The sequence below is a fragment of the Narcine bancroftii genome, chromosome 14, assembly GCF_036971445.1.
Source record: "Narcine bancroftii isolate sNarBan1 chromosome 14, sNarBan1.hap1, whole genome shotgun sequence".
NCBI lineage: Eukaryota > Metazoa > Chordata > Chondrichthyes > Torpediniformes > Narcinidae > Narcine > Narcine bancroftii.
Window position 1 is genome coordinate 39991127 of NC_091482.1, and position 15027 is coordinate 40006153.

Here is a 15027-nt window from a genome sequence, read left to right on the forward strand (position 1 = left end):
CCAGGAAGGCAGGCATGAGTGTTGGAAGACGGCCGAAGTGGGCAGTGTGTCCGTGCGGCTGGTGCCGCACCTTATGCGACAGTACGCCGACGCGAGCAACTCGTGAACCAAAGGGCTTCGGAAAAGGGGACGGTATCCCAAAGTTTAAAGCAGCTTGGCCAGGCTGCCCGACCAAATGAGAACGGAGCGAGGAAGTGCAACGCTCATGTTCCCTGCCGGATGAGGCGCGTCCGAAGGTGCAACCCACCCGCAATCAACCTCGCTGGGCCCGGGCGAGGAAGGAAGGGGCGGGGTGACACCCCGCCAACGAACCTGCTTCTCCGTGCCGAGAAAAGCGGAGCGAGCACAGCGCCACGCCCTTCCCGCCCCCCCCCCCCCCAACGGGGTGACGTTTGGAGGCCCCCGCGCGCCCACCGACCGACCGGCCGACCAGCCACCCATGTCCTCCCGCTTCGGTACACTGAGCGAGTGAAGAGAGCGGTGGCCAGCCCATCACCCCGTAGGGGAGATACTCGGAGTGCCGACAAAAGAGTGGCTCGAGGGATGACTTTCAGTAGATCGCAGCAAGGTCGCTGCTCTGCTACTTACGAAACCCCGAGCCAGAATTAGGTCGTCTACGAATATTTTAACACCACGTTCCCAAGAACATGCGGTGTGCTAGAAGGGTAAAAAGCCAAACCCTCATATGTCCGTCACTCAGCTAAGTAGCAGTTGGCATTTCTCGCCGTCCCCCTGGGTCGGTTATTCCAGGCCATTGACACCGTGGCACAGGTTTATCGTCACGTTTAGGTTGGATTCTGACTTAGAGGCGTTCAGTCATTATCCAGCGGATGGTAGCCTCGCACCATTGGCTCCCCAACCAAGCGCACACACCAAGTGTCCAAACCTGCGGTTCCTCTCGTACTGAGCAGGATTACTATTGCAACAACACATCATCAGTAGGGTTAGACTAACCTGTCTCACGACGGTCTAAACCCAGCTCACGTTCCCTAGTAGTGGGTGACCAATCCAACACTTTGTGAATTCTGCTTCGCAATGATAGGAAGAGCCGACATCGAAGGATCAAAAAGCGACGTCGCTATGAACCCTTGGCCGCCACAAGCCAGTTATCCCTGTGGTAACTTTTCTGACACCTCCTGCTTAAAACCCAAAAGCACAGAAGGATCGTAAGGCCCCGCTTTCGCGGTTTTTATTCGTACTGAAAATGAAGATCAAGCGAGCATTTGCCCTTATGCTCCACGGGAGGTTTCTGTCCTCCCTGAGCTCGCCTTAGGACACCTGCGTTAGGGTGTGACAGGTGTACCGCCCCAGTCAAACTCCCCACCTGTCACTGTCCCCGGAGGGAGTTGCGCCCGGCCGTCAGGGCACGTCCAACCAGAAACGAGAACCCTGATGGGCTCTACTCCCCGTCTCACCGGGTAAGTGAAAAAACAATGAGAGTAGTGGTATTTCACCGGCGGCCCCGGAGGGTCTTCCACTTATTCTACACCTCTCATGTCTCTTCACAGTGCCAGACTAGAGTCAAGCTCAACAGGGTCTTCTTTCCCCGCTGATTCTGCCAAGCCCGTTCCCTTGGCTGTCGTTTCGCTAGATTGTAGGTAGGGACAGTGGGAATCTCATTCATCCATTCATGCGCATCACTAATTAGATGACGAGGCATTTGGCTATTTAACATTTATTATTGGGGGAGATGGAAACAAAGAGCGAGCGCTCCCCCCAAGCTACACTGCCTGTGTTGTTGACCTGAGTGCCAGACCACTCAGGAGCCCCACAAGAGGCCCACTTCATCCAGATTCATGCATCCAGAGCTACCCGACCCCCTCGCCCGCACCCCGCATGTACACGTTGTAGCAATGCAGCGACCCACGCACCACGAGGAGGGCGATATCAGCCAGCACGGTGCGGGTAACTCCCAGGGCCATAAGCGCCGATGAAGATCTAGACAAAAGTAACCCATGGTATCCAATCACAACCGGCTCATGCTTCACTCCAGTCACATCCCAGCCAATGTTCTTAATAAAGCTCACGATGGACTCCTGGACTGCTGGTTCACTATATTTACGTATCTTCAGATCCCGAGTCTCCCTCATATGTTCTTCCAAGGGGATGGCGATATCCATCACCACTGCAACCGGACCGTCACGAATAATAAGGTCCGGCTTGCAGAATGTTCCCCATGTTGGGATCCTCGGTTCTTCCAATACTGGCAGTCCAGCCCGTCGAAAGGATTTCCCCAGTAGGTGGGCCACCCGATTGTGCCGAGCACACCGCGCATGATGAGTTACTGTGCACACCTGCAGCACATGATGTAATGATTCAGGTGCCCCACACAGTCCACGGCACCGAACATCCACACTCCCAGGACGACCACAACATCTTCTGACCTTCGTAGGCAGGGTGTTCGCTCGCAACTGTGTGTCTCGTATGAAGAGGCGCGGGAACACCCTGACCGGCGATACCAGCCACGATCTTGAGGTGTGATTCACATCGATGCCATGAAGGTATCGTCCGTCCAGGTTGGCCGTAAGTGCGGATTTTCAGGCAGTCTTTACCTCGGCCCTGGAGGCCACCGGGGTGCCCATAACCATCCCGATCGACAATACCACAGGACGATCTGGGCAAATCCCGGAAGGCCCACCATAGCACGAAGGACTGGGTTGGTGGAGGAGAGCAACCGCTCCATCCGCGCGGTCTTCTGGATGGGGATTGAGGCCGAGAATGACATGATCCCCAATCCACCGTCCCGAATCCCAGCGTGGAAGAATGCGGTCAAGGTGTCTTTAGGGAGTCGCAGCCAGACACGGACAGCGGTCTGAACCTGTTTATTCAAGCCCTTTAGGGTGTTCTGGTGGGCTCGGCCAAGGACAAGACTGTGCACCAGCTTCGTTAAAAGGTGCGTGCGGAGAATCGTCAGCCGTTGGTGAGGCTTCAGAGGGGCTTTTGTGATGTTCTCCAATGCCCTCTCCAAAACCAGCCAATGGTTCACAGGCCGACATCCCCGCCAGTCAAACTCGACTCCTAGGTACCGAAAGGTATCCGTTGGGGCTAAAGATCTAATACGCCCCTCTCTGACACGAAGTCCACAATCATATAGTACTGTCCACTTTTGCTTGCGGTTTCCCTGGATGATGATAGCAGAAGACTTGGACATGTTGATGCTCATGCCGGCCAAGGCAAGAGCATCGTCGACAAGCCCAAGCTTACGCTCCAACATCCAGGGAGTCTCAGCGAAGATGATCAGATCGTCCACATATGCAATCACGTCCAGTGTCCGGTCCTCAAGGGGGATCCCTGCAGAAGGATCCGCCAGAGCTACCACCTCGTCAACCACCATGATGAATAGTAACGGTGACAGTTGATCACCTTGATGAACTCCCCAACCAGGTATGATGGAATAATCCCCCAGCAGCGCCGTCACCCCCGTGTAAACAGATCACAAATACCGCGTTAGCGGGGGGGTGCTCCAAACGCTTGGGCCGAATGGATTATTGTGTCCGTGGAGACAGAGTCGAATGCCTTGGAAACATCTATCGAGGCCAGTGCCGTATTTAGCGAGCGCTCCCTTGCTCTCCTCAACACACAGTCCAGTAAATTCACCGCCTCTAAGGTGCCGTCACGCTGGACGAAACTGAATTGATGGGAGGTTAGATGTAATCCTTGAGCCAATCGGAATGCCAGGATGCGATGGAACGCCCTTAAAAGAATAGAAGAGATGTTAATAGGGCGTAGTTCCAAGGGGGTAGCAATCTTGCCGGTGTGTTTGGCTACCAGGGTTACCCGGGAAGTCTTCAGGGAGGAGGGGAGTTCACCAATACACAATAAGATGTTATATAAACCGGCTAAAAACGAAGTGTCCATCCGGCACAACTGCTCATAAGAGATCCGATCTGGGCCGGCTGCCGAGCCCGACATCCCCCTTAAAGCAGAGGAGACATCAGTTGGTTCATTTGGGCTCAGCAGACCCCAGTTGACCGGTCAGACACTCCAAATTGGCCGGGTATCTGGAACTCCACCAGCACTCAGGCTCCCCTTCCAGTAATCAATGGCACCAGGAGGAAGATCTTGATTACGCAAATGTGCAAACCTCCAGGCACCAGAGATCACAGTCTGGGCAGCATCCTCGCGCTGGGTACGATAGAGTTTTTGCACCTGCGCATACTGGGCACGGCGTTCCAATTTCTTCCCACGGCCGACCGATAAGCCCATACATGGACCACGGGCGATCATGGGCCTCCACGTGATTGGAAGTTGGAGATGCACGTGCTCCTCCAGGCGCTGTCCAGCCTCTTCAATCGAGATACTCCCCGACCTCAGAGACTCAACAAGTGCCCGAACCTTTCCAGCCCCATAATGCTCTTCATAACAATCCTGGAACTGGAGAGCAGCAGCACAGAGCATGGTATCCCTCCAACCTGACTCATCGTCTTCGCTAAGGCTTCGCTCTGCAGAAGCCTCCACTGGACCCGACTTAACGGAGGCTTCCCCCAACGTCGGTCTCGAGCCATCATCAAGGAGGACAGGAGGCGATCATCCGAGCAGCTGGAGGCGCGATCGTACAGCACCAGCGAATCTCCCCTGGTGCAAGCACTCCAGCTTCTTGCTAAGCCCAACCAGGCCCTGCTCAGACGACTAGTTCTTATCAGCCTCCTGCCGTAAGACGAGGTCCTCCTGCTCTGTCCAACGGGTCCGGCGAGTAGGTAGTTCTTACAACCTTTTGATGTTATGCTCAGCCGGATGTTTCCTCCTCGTGTGCTGCCCAAGACCAGCCTTAAAGCGAAAATCCCCCTGGCAGAACCCACACCGAAACAAGCCTACCTCACCCTCCCCGGGTGCATGGGTACGCCGATGGTTCGACATGCCAGAGTGCGAACGAAATGTACGGCCACACTCTGGACACATGAATATTGTCTGGCTCTCAGGTCTAGAGTTAGACCCTGGGGAGGGGGCCCCAGGGTTTCCTTCACAAGTTTCCTTCATAACTCTATAATTAACCTGATATGGGGAGTCAGCCCATACCAGGTGGAGACCTGGATCTTAGCTCAAGGAGAAAATTCTCCCATCTCCAGGGGTCACCACGAGGAGGTGCCCAGGCCAGGTGAATATAACTCCTTGACGATGTCAAGGATAATACACCCACTCCCCCCCCCCCCCCAAAGGAGAGTCATAGTTACTCCCACCGTTTACCCGCGCTTCATTGAATTTCTTCACTATGACATTCAGAGCACTGGGCAGAAATCACATCACGTCAAAGCCGCACGTCAGCCTTCGCGATCCTTTGTTTTAATTAAACTGTCGGATTCCCCTGGTCCGCACGAGTTCTAAGTCAGCTGCTAGGCATCGACCGAGGCCAACAGGCACTGCAGCTGGGGCAATCCACAGGAAGGGCCCGACGCACTTCCAGAGTCTCCACCATGCCACCCCTCCGGAGAGGGGGGTCGGCGCCTCATCCAGCCGCGGCACGTGCCCAGCCCCGCTTCGCACCCCAGCCCGACCGACGCAGCCCTTAGAGCCAATCCTTATCCCGAACTTACGGATCTGACTTGCCGACTTCCCTTACCTACATTGTTCCAACATTCCAGAGGCTGTTCACCTTGGAGACATGCTGCGGATATAGGTACGGCCCGGCGCGAGACTTACACCATCTCCCCTGGATTTTCACGAGCCAGCGAGAGATCACCGGACGCCGCGGGAGGCGCGACGCTTTCCAAGGCATTGGCCCCTATCTCGGGCCGAACCCATTCCAGGGCGCCCTGCCCTTCACAAAGAAGAGATCTCTTTCCAGTTCTCCCACTGGTTTCTCCGGGCTCATTTGCGATGCGGCACTGGACGCGCAAGGCGCCCGTGTCCGCCACTCCGGATTTGGGGATCTGAACCCGATTCCCTTTCGACAAGTTGGTGGCAACGGAGGCCATCGCTCACCATTTCGAACTGCGTTCACCCGTCACTTAGGACCGATTGACCCATGTTCAACTGCTGTTCACATGGAACCCTTCTCCACTTCGGCCTTCAGAGACCTCGTTTGAATATTTGCTGCTACCACCAAGATCTGCAACTGCGGCGGCTCCACCCGGGCCCACGCCCAAGGCTTCAGTGCTCACCGCAGCGTCCCTACTACTCATCGCGGTATAGCCCCATGTGGGCTACTCTCTCACTGCCAGCGACGGCCGGGTATGGGCCTGACGCTCCAGCGCCATCCATTTTCAGGGCTAGTTGATTCAGCAGGTGAGTTGTTACACACTCCTTAGCGGATTCCAACTTCCATGGCCACCGTCCTGCTGTCTATATCAACCAACACCTTTTGGGGGGCTGGGACAGGCGGTAGCTCGCCTCTCAGCGGACCGCCATCCCTATCCCAAGATCCAACTACGAGCTTTTTAACTACAGCAGCTTTAATATACGCTATTGGAGCTGGAATTACCGTGGCTGCTGGCACCAGACTTGTCCTCCAATGGATCCTCCGTAAAGGATTTAAAGTGTACCCATTCCAATCACAGGGCTTCGAAAGAGTCCTGTATTGTTATTTTTCGTCACTACCTCCCCGAGTCGGGAGTGGGTAAGTTTCGCGCCTGCTGCCTTCCTTGGATGTGGTAGCTGTTTCTCAGGCTCCCTCTCCGGAATCGAACCCTGATTTCCCGTTACCCGTGGTAAGCATGGTGGACACGAGCCGTAGGTTCGTGCCCGACAGTTGATAGGGCAGACACCTGAAAGTGCTGTCGCTATCTCAGGGACGAACGATCGACCAAAGCTGTCACCAAAGAGTCACCAAAGCTGCCGGGTGGACCCGCATTTGTTTTGGTCTGATAAATGCACACATCACCACCGGTTGGGCTCAGCGCTCGTATGCATGAATTAGCTCTAGAATTGCCACAGTTATCCACTTAACAGCGAGCGATCAAAGGAACCATAACTGATTTAATGAGCCATCCGCAGTTTCACTGTACCGTCCGTGTGTACTTACACATGTATGGCTTAATCTTTGAGACAAGCATATGCAACTGGCAGGATCAACCAGGTAGCTGAACCGCAAAGTTTAGCCAAGACAAGAGGAGGAGGAGGAGGAGGAAAGAAGGAGGCCCACCCACGCCCACCACACACACTCGCTCACTCCCTCGCTCTGTCTCGCCGCCTCTGCTTCGACAGCCACACCAGGGCCACGGTCAGGACGACCGGTAGACAGGCAGTAGCCCAGTGGTGCAGAACAACCTCACGCCGACGTGGCCAGCGTGGAAGGAGGAGGTGGCGCGAGAGCCAACCCACGGCGCACTCGGCCACGTCGGAATCAGCCACGACGCGTCAGGACTGCAAACCATTCATCTGGGGCAGGGCCATCACCGCGATCGCCGACCGCCACACCCACCACCACACTCCCGAAGCGAACCCAACATCACGAGCAAGCGACGCCGAGGGACGAGAAGCAGCGTGATGAACCAAACGGAACCGGGCGAGGACAGTGCCCACACCTCAGCCACACATGTCAGGGTTGACATTTGTACCATCTGAGGCCGCGGGATCAGTTGAGGCCCACCCAGTCGCATGCCCTGTGAAGGAACCAAGCAGTACTTGCCTACCTCAGCCACGCACGCCCAACAGTTTAGAAGTTTGGACCGATGAAGGCCGCGGGATCGGTTGAAGCTTACCCGGTGTAGCCCTTCCGTTCAAAGCAACTGAGAAGTGGATGCCCACCTCAGCCACGCGTGCCAGGGTTGACATTTGTACCATCTGAGGCTGCGGGATCGGTTGAGGCTTGCCTGGTTAACCTTGCGTTCGAAGACGCCACCACTGCCGACGTGACGCCTGTCTATGATGAACGGGACCACGCGGGTGGAGAGGGTTGAGTAAAGTGAAGCGAGTGAGTGTACATTGGCAGCAGCCCCGTGCCGTCCAGGTGGCTCAAATAGACTGACACGGTCTTCGCGCTCACTGACGCAGAGAGACACGCGAGAGACCCCGGCGGCCTTCTGCACCTGCACACGCCTGTCTGCCCACTGGCGTGGCAACTTGCCCGCTTTCTGCACTCTGCCCAGCCCCGGTCGCCTGCCAAGGGGGATTGAAAAACGGCCGAGCACGTGGTCTCCCCTGCCAACCTAGGGAGCTCTGTGCCGGTTTCAGCTCGTAACACTTCTTTGGTGTGTGGTCAGACCCTTTTTGCCCTCAGCTCGGCAGGCAGCGCACGTGCCCTGGGCCAACGTACGCACTGGTCTGCCACCCTTGCGGGGTGCGAGGTTTGTTCGCTTGAGTAGCCCTCTCTCTTGGCCAGCGAGACCCCGGAGGTCATCTCGCCCCATCCTTCGTTAGGCCGTGATCCAACACCTGGAGCGTCCGGGCTCCGCAAACTTCCAAGGCCCACTGAGATCCGGCGGTGGGTGGAACGCCCTGAGGCCGGCCGAAGGAACCACCACCGGGCGCACAAAGTACCTCCCTCCTCCCTGAGGTGCTCTGCCGCCAAACAAAACCCATGCAGGGGCTACTCCAAAGAGGGTTCTCCAGCCGCAAGACCCTCAATTGTTACGAAGGAAGATCTCAGTCACCCCCTCGGTTGAAACGTCAATTGCTGTGGAGAAGGTCTCTTTTCAAAGTGGTGGGGGATAAAAGCCATGGCCGTGTTCCCTCTGAGCAGTTAGGGGTAACCGACAGAGGGCCGCGTGGTGGAGTTTGTCCCAAGCCTGAAACACCAGCGTCTCTGCTGGGCCGCCAGGCCTCTCCATACGGCACGAACACGACAAGCACGATCGATCCAGGAACAACGATTTCAGGACAACTCAGACGAATGAGAGCATTGTATATTTTAGCCTGAAGCCTCGCACTTCTTTCATAGCTTCTGAGCATGCACACTTGGCCCTTCTTGTCTATTTTAGTGCCTTTAACCTTCAGTAATAAATTGCCTTCGAGCCCATTGAGGCACTTAAGGACAATGCACGAAGTCACCATATTTTTTCTAAGTGTCTCTGAAAAACGTGTTCCCGAAAATCTCCGGGCACTCCGCCAATCGCCCCGTACAGAAAATGTAATTTTCGATTCGGCGAGGTAGCTCGCGGAGGGTCGACCGCGGACGGTGCATCTCAGCCCGGGTTCACGTCGCAAATCAGACACTCATCAGAGCTTCCAGCGGCAACTCGTGAACCACGACCGGGAGTGCCTGTACCAGAAATGCAAATGGGACGTCGGCGGGGGACCACACGGAGGTCCCACCGGCTGACGGCTCGTGAGGCCGGCCTGAGCCACCCGATGTTAACTTCATAGAATTCCGTGGGGAACTTGTTAACTGGCGGGCTGGCAGGAGCAAGCCACTGCCAAGCGGGCTGACTGTCGGAAGCATGACCGTCAGTTGAGCACTGTGGTCGGTAAGACACCCTTGAATCCGATACGATCAGGACTTCCGCGGCCAGACATAGGTTTCTTTTAGGACTTTGCCATTCCTGTGGGGATAGGGGAGACACCGGAGCTCCCCGGGTTCATGAGCCAAACAAGAAGAGGTGCCACCGGGCTCCCCCGAAATGGTCGTGGTCGGTCCCTGGCCACCGGTCACCGAGTTCAAAACACGGCCCCTGAAATCTCCGGAGAGTCCGCCAATCCCCTCGTGCAGAAATTGCAAGTTGATGATCGGCGACTCGGGCTCTGGAGGTCCTACTGAAAAGGGAGTGATCTGGTCGGCCACAAGCCGCGGATCCGACCCCATCTGACTTCCGGGCAACCCAGATTCTCAACCGGGCGGAGGACAAGTCGTTCAGCAGAGTGCCAAGACTCCACTGGCAGCGAGGATGACTCTCTGCCCTACCGGCGGGGAGAGGGCAGACACCACAACTCCCCAAAAGTGGTCTCGGTCAGACCCTGGCCACCAGTCACCGAATTCAAAACACGGCCCCTGAAATCTCCGGATAGTCCGCCAATCCCGCCGTGCAGAAATTGCAAGTTGACGAACGGCGGCTCGGGCTCCGGAAGTCCTACCGAAAAGGGAGCGATCTGATCGTCCGCACGCCGTGAATCCGACCCCATACGACTTCCGGTCTCTTCGTCAATCACCATAACGGGGAACTCGTGAACCAAGCTGACCTACGAAAGGCAATTAGTAACCAGAAGTGCCAGGCCACTCGTGAATCAACCTGATGTGGGGCAACTCGTGAACCAAGATGACCTACGAAAGGCAATTAGTAACCAGAAGTGCCAGGCAACTCGTGAATCAACCTGTCGTGGGGCAACTCGTAAACCAAGCTGACCTACGAACGGCCATTAGTCACCAGAAGTGCCAGGCAACTCGTGAATCAAACAGTTGTGGGGCAATTCGTGAACCAAGCAGACGTGGGGCAACTCGTGAACCAGACGGCCAGGCAACTAGTGAATCAACCTGTCGTGGGCCAACTCGTAAACCAAGCTGACCTACGAACGGCCATTCGTCACCAGAAGTGCCAGGCCACTCGTGAATCAACCTGATGTGGGGCAACTCGTGAACCAAGCAGACGTGGGGCAACTCGTAAACCAGACGGCCAGGCAACTCGTGAATCAACCTGTCGTGGGGCAATTCGTGAACCAAGCAGACTTGGGGCAACTCGTGAACCAGACGGCCAGGCAACTCGTGAATCAAGCTTTGGTGGAGCAACTCGTAAAGCAAGCTGACCTACGAACGGCCATTAGTAAGCAGAAGTGCCAGGCAACTCGTCAACCAAGTTGACGTGGGGCAATTCATGAACCAAGCAGACGTGGGGCAACTCGTGAACCAGACGGCCAGGCAACACGTGAATCAACCTGTCGTGGGGCAACTCGTAAACCAAGCTGACCTACGAACGACAATTAGTTAAGCAGAAGGGCCGGGCAACTCGTGAACCAAGCTCGCCGGAGCTTGGCGAATCCAAATCCCGACTCTCACCCTTGCCTGACCTCTAAACCTGATCGATACGCTGCTGCCTGCCCAAATCCTGTCCCTAACGCCAAATCGAGCCCAGGCCCTTACCTGAAGCCGAAGAATCAGCTTGCCGTCAACACCAGCCACAACCCTGAGTCTTATCCTAACCCTAACCGCCACCCCCACCCCATCCCTAACCCTAACCCCCACCCCAACCCTAACCCTAACCCCCACCCCAACCCTAACCCCAACCCCAAACCTAATCTTAACACGACCTGAACCAAACATTAACTCTGAGCTTAAACGTACCCCTCACCCTAACCTTGTGTCTATCCCTAAACCTGACCCTAGCCTTCAACTCTCACTCTAACACTAACACTCTAAAACTAACCAGAGGCCTATCTTTTATGTGCTCACCCATTGCTGAGCCCCTAAGCTATCACCATGCCCCTCAGCCCAGTGCAACACTCACCCTCAGCCACTGGACTGCACCTGGCCATTGCCTGCACAAGGTCCCCCATTTCATCCTGGTGTGCAACCCCTGATCCTGAACTAAGCTTTGACAAATGGACCTTAGGCACTGAAAGGAACCTGGGAACCTACCCGACGGTTGGCTCCAGTGCTTTGGCCATATTCTGATGATCGCCCCGCCAACTGAATCTAAAGATCACCGCGATGCACCCGTCATCACGCCAAGAGATGGGGACATCCATCTGGGCAAAGCATCGGAAAGTGCGTGTGACTCGATCCAAAGGGCAACAGAGAGAGAGAGAGAGAGAGAGAGAGAGAGGTTGTGTGAGAGCGAGAGTGAGTGTGTGTGTGCTTGTGCATGTATGTGAGAGAGGGAGTCTGAGAGACAGACAAAGAGAGAGTGTGAGAGCGAGAGCGAGTGTGGGTGTGGGGGGGGAGGGTACTTGTGCATGTGTGTGAGAGAGGGAGAGTGAGAGAGACACAGCGTGGGAGTGAGAGAGAGGGACTGTATGAGTGAGAGAGAGGCTGTGTGAGAGTGAGTGTGTGTGAGAGAGAGGGAGAGACAGAGAGTGTGAGAGCGAGAGTGAGTGTTTTTGTGTGTGTGTGTGGGTGTGTGTGTGTGGTGTGAGAGAGAGAGACACGCACACAGTGAAGGAGAGAGAGAGGGACTGTGAGAGAGGGAGAGTGCGAGAGAGAGTGAGAGAGAGTGGTGTTGTGAGAGAGAGAGGCTGTGTGAGAGCGAGAGTGAGTGTGTGTGAGAGAGGGAGAGTGAGAGACAGAGAGAGTGTGAGAGCGAGAGTTTGTGTGTATGTGTGTGTGTGTGTTGGCTTGTGCATGTGTGTGAGAGGGGGAGAGTGAGAGACAGACAGAGAGTGTGTGAGAGCGAGAGCGTGTATGTGTGTGTTGGCTTGTGCAAGTGTGTGTGTGAGTGAGAGAGAGGGAGAGAGAGAGGTTGTGTGAGAGTGAGAGTGAGTGTGTGAGAGAGGGAGAGTGAGAGACAGAGAGAGTGTGAGAACTAGAGTGTGTGATTGTGTGTGTGTGTGTGTGTGTGAGCAAGAGGGAGAGAGAGAGACACAGCGAGGGAGTGAGAGAGAGGGACCGTGTGAGTGAGGGAGAGTGCGAGAGAGAGGGAGAGAGAGAGAGGTTGTGTGAGAGAGGTTGTGTGAGAGCGAGAGTGAGTGTGTGTGTGTGTGTGTGGGGGGGGAGGCTTGTGCATGTGTGTGAGAGAGGAAGAAGAGAGAGAGAGAGGTTGTGTGAGAGGTTGTGTGAGAGCGAGAGTGAGTGTGTCTGTGTGTGGGGGGGAGGCTTGTGCATGTGTGTGAGAGAGGAAGAAGAGAGAGGTTGTGTGAGAGCGAGAGTGAGTGTGTGTGTGTGTGTGTGTGTGGGGGGGGAGGCTTGTGCATGTGTGTGAGAGAGGAAGAGAGAGAGATAGAGAGAGAGAGAAGAGGCCGTGTGAGTGAGGGAGTGTGCGAGAGAGAGAGAGCGAGGGAGTGAGAGAGAGGGACCTTGTGAGTGAGGGAGAGTGCGAGAGAGAGAGAGGTTGTGTGAGAGAGAGGTTGTGTGAGAGCGAGAGTGAGTGTGAGAGAGAGGGAGAGTGAGAGACAGAGAGTGTGAGAACTAGAGTGTGTGATTGTGTGTGTGTGTGTGTGAGCAAGGGAGAGGGAGAGTGAGACAGACAGCGAGGGAGTGAGAGAGAGGGACCTTGTGAGTGAGGGAGAGTGCGAGAGAGAGAGAGGTTGTGTGAGAGCGAGAGTGAGTGTGAGAGAGAGGGAGAGTGAGAGACAGAGAGAGTGTGAGAACTAGAGTGTGTGATTGTGTGTGTGTGTGTGAGCAAGGGAGAGGGAGAGTGAGACAGACAGCGAGGGAGTGAGAGAGAGGGACCGTGTGAGTGAGGGAGAGTGCGAGAGAGAGAGAGAGGTTGTGTGAGAGAGAGAGGTTGTGTGAGAGCGAGAGTGAGTGCGTGAGAGAGAGGGAGAGTGAGAGACAGAGAGTGTGAGAACTAGAGTGTGTGATTGTGTGTGTGTGTGTGTGTGTGTGTGTGTGAGCAAGAGAGAGAGAGGGAGAGTGAGAGAGACACAGCGAGGGAGTGAGAGAGAGGGACCATGTGAGTGAGGGAGAGTGTGAGAGAGAGAGAGAGTGGGAGAGGGAGAGAGAGAGGTTGTGTGAGAGCGAGAGTGAGTGTGTGTGAGAGAGGGAGAGTGAGAGTGTGTGGGGGGGGAGGGAGCTTGTGCATGTGTGTGACAGAGGGAGGGAGAGAGAGAGAGACAGTGAGGGAGTGAGAGAGAGAGAGTGCGAGAGAGAGGGAGGGAGAGAGTTTGTGTGAGAGGGAGAGTGAGAGTGTGTGAGTGAGGGAGAGTGAGAGACAGAGAGAGTGTGAGAGCAAGAGTGTGTGTGTGGGGGGGGGCGGCTTGTGCATGTGTATGAGAGAGGGAGGGAGAGAGGGAGACAGTGAGGGAGTGAGAGAGTGGGAATGTGTGAGTGAGGGAGAGTACGAGAGAGAGGGAGAGAGAGAGGGGGGAGTTGTGTGAGAGAGAGAGGTTGTGTGAGAGCGAGAGTGAAAGTGTGAGAGAGAGGGAGAGTGAGAGACAGAGAGAGTGTGAGAGCAAGAGTGTGTGTGTGTGGGGGGAGGGCGGCTTGTGCATGTGTATGAGAGAGGGAGGGAGAGAGAGAGAGGGGGAGACCATGAGGGAGTGAGAGAGTGGGAATGTGTGAGAGCGAGAGTCTGCACTCGAAGAATGCACCAAATCTGCCCGGCCGTCCCACGCAATCAGAACGCTCGAGACCAAGGGAGCACAGTCCCGACCGTGCAACTCATGAACCACAAGGACATTGTGTGGAACTCATAAACCACCAGGATATGGCGTGCAACTCGTGAACCACAAGGACATAGCCTGCAACTCGATCTGCGGCACGGGGGACCCCACCCAATACACCCGGGCCTCTTGTGGTACTGGAGCCACCGTGCAACTCGTGAACCAAAGATGCTGTAGGCCACATGAGCAATAAACGCACAAAGTGGCACGGAACCACAGGAAATGAGCCAAGTCCAGTCTTTGCAGCTCATTTAGCAGACACCCTGCCCCCAATTCCTGCCTGGGGCCGGAGTTGGCGCACGGGTTGCATGATCTTCGGCCGCCATGCAACCCGTGCGCCAACTCCGGCCCCAGGCAGTCTTGCCCCCGCTCCCCCCCCGCCCGCCCGTGCATTTCATGAACCAGACATGCTGGGGGTGGAGGGGCAAAAATGGTGTCAACGTGGAGCCAAAGTAGGGAATACAACTGCACTCTCCCTCCCTCCCTCCCTCCCCCGCCGCTGCAGCTGCAGGAGACGGCTGATGGCAGGGCTCAGGCTCCCAACTCGTAGCTCCTCCAAGCTCAGACACGTGTGTCGGTGCAGCGGGAGCCAGCCAGCCCCTGACACTTGCTGCCTTCTCATCTACCTCATACCGACTTCCCCAACACCTTGCCCATCTCCGTCGGGGGGTGGGGGGGTTTGGAAGAGGAGGGTGGGGAGGTTACTTCAGACCCGGCACCGTCCACACTTTGAACAATTTCCACCCCAAAACCTCGCCATTCTGTGGGCCTGCTGAGTTATTTTTTGCCTGCCTTCTTTGCCAACCTCTAGCAAGTCACCTTCACCTTTGCAAGGAATGCCCATCACGTCTCCAAAACCTCTTAAGTGTCTCTGAAAAGCTTGTTCCCGAAAATCTCCGGGCACTC

General features: G+C 55.8%; 1 pseudogene; it reads left to right on the plus strand.

Moving 5' to 3' along the window:
* The first annotated feature begins 684 nt into the window (after positions 1 to 684).
* Positions 685 to 1422, plus strand: LOC138749336 (uncharacterized; annotated as a pseudogene).
* Positions 1423 to 15027: the final 13605 nt, after the last annotated feature.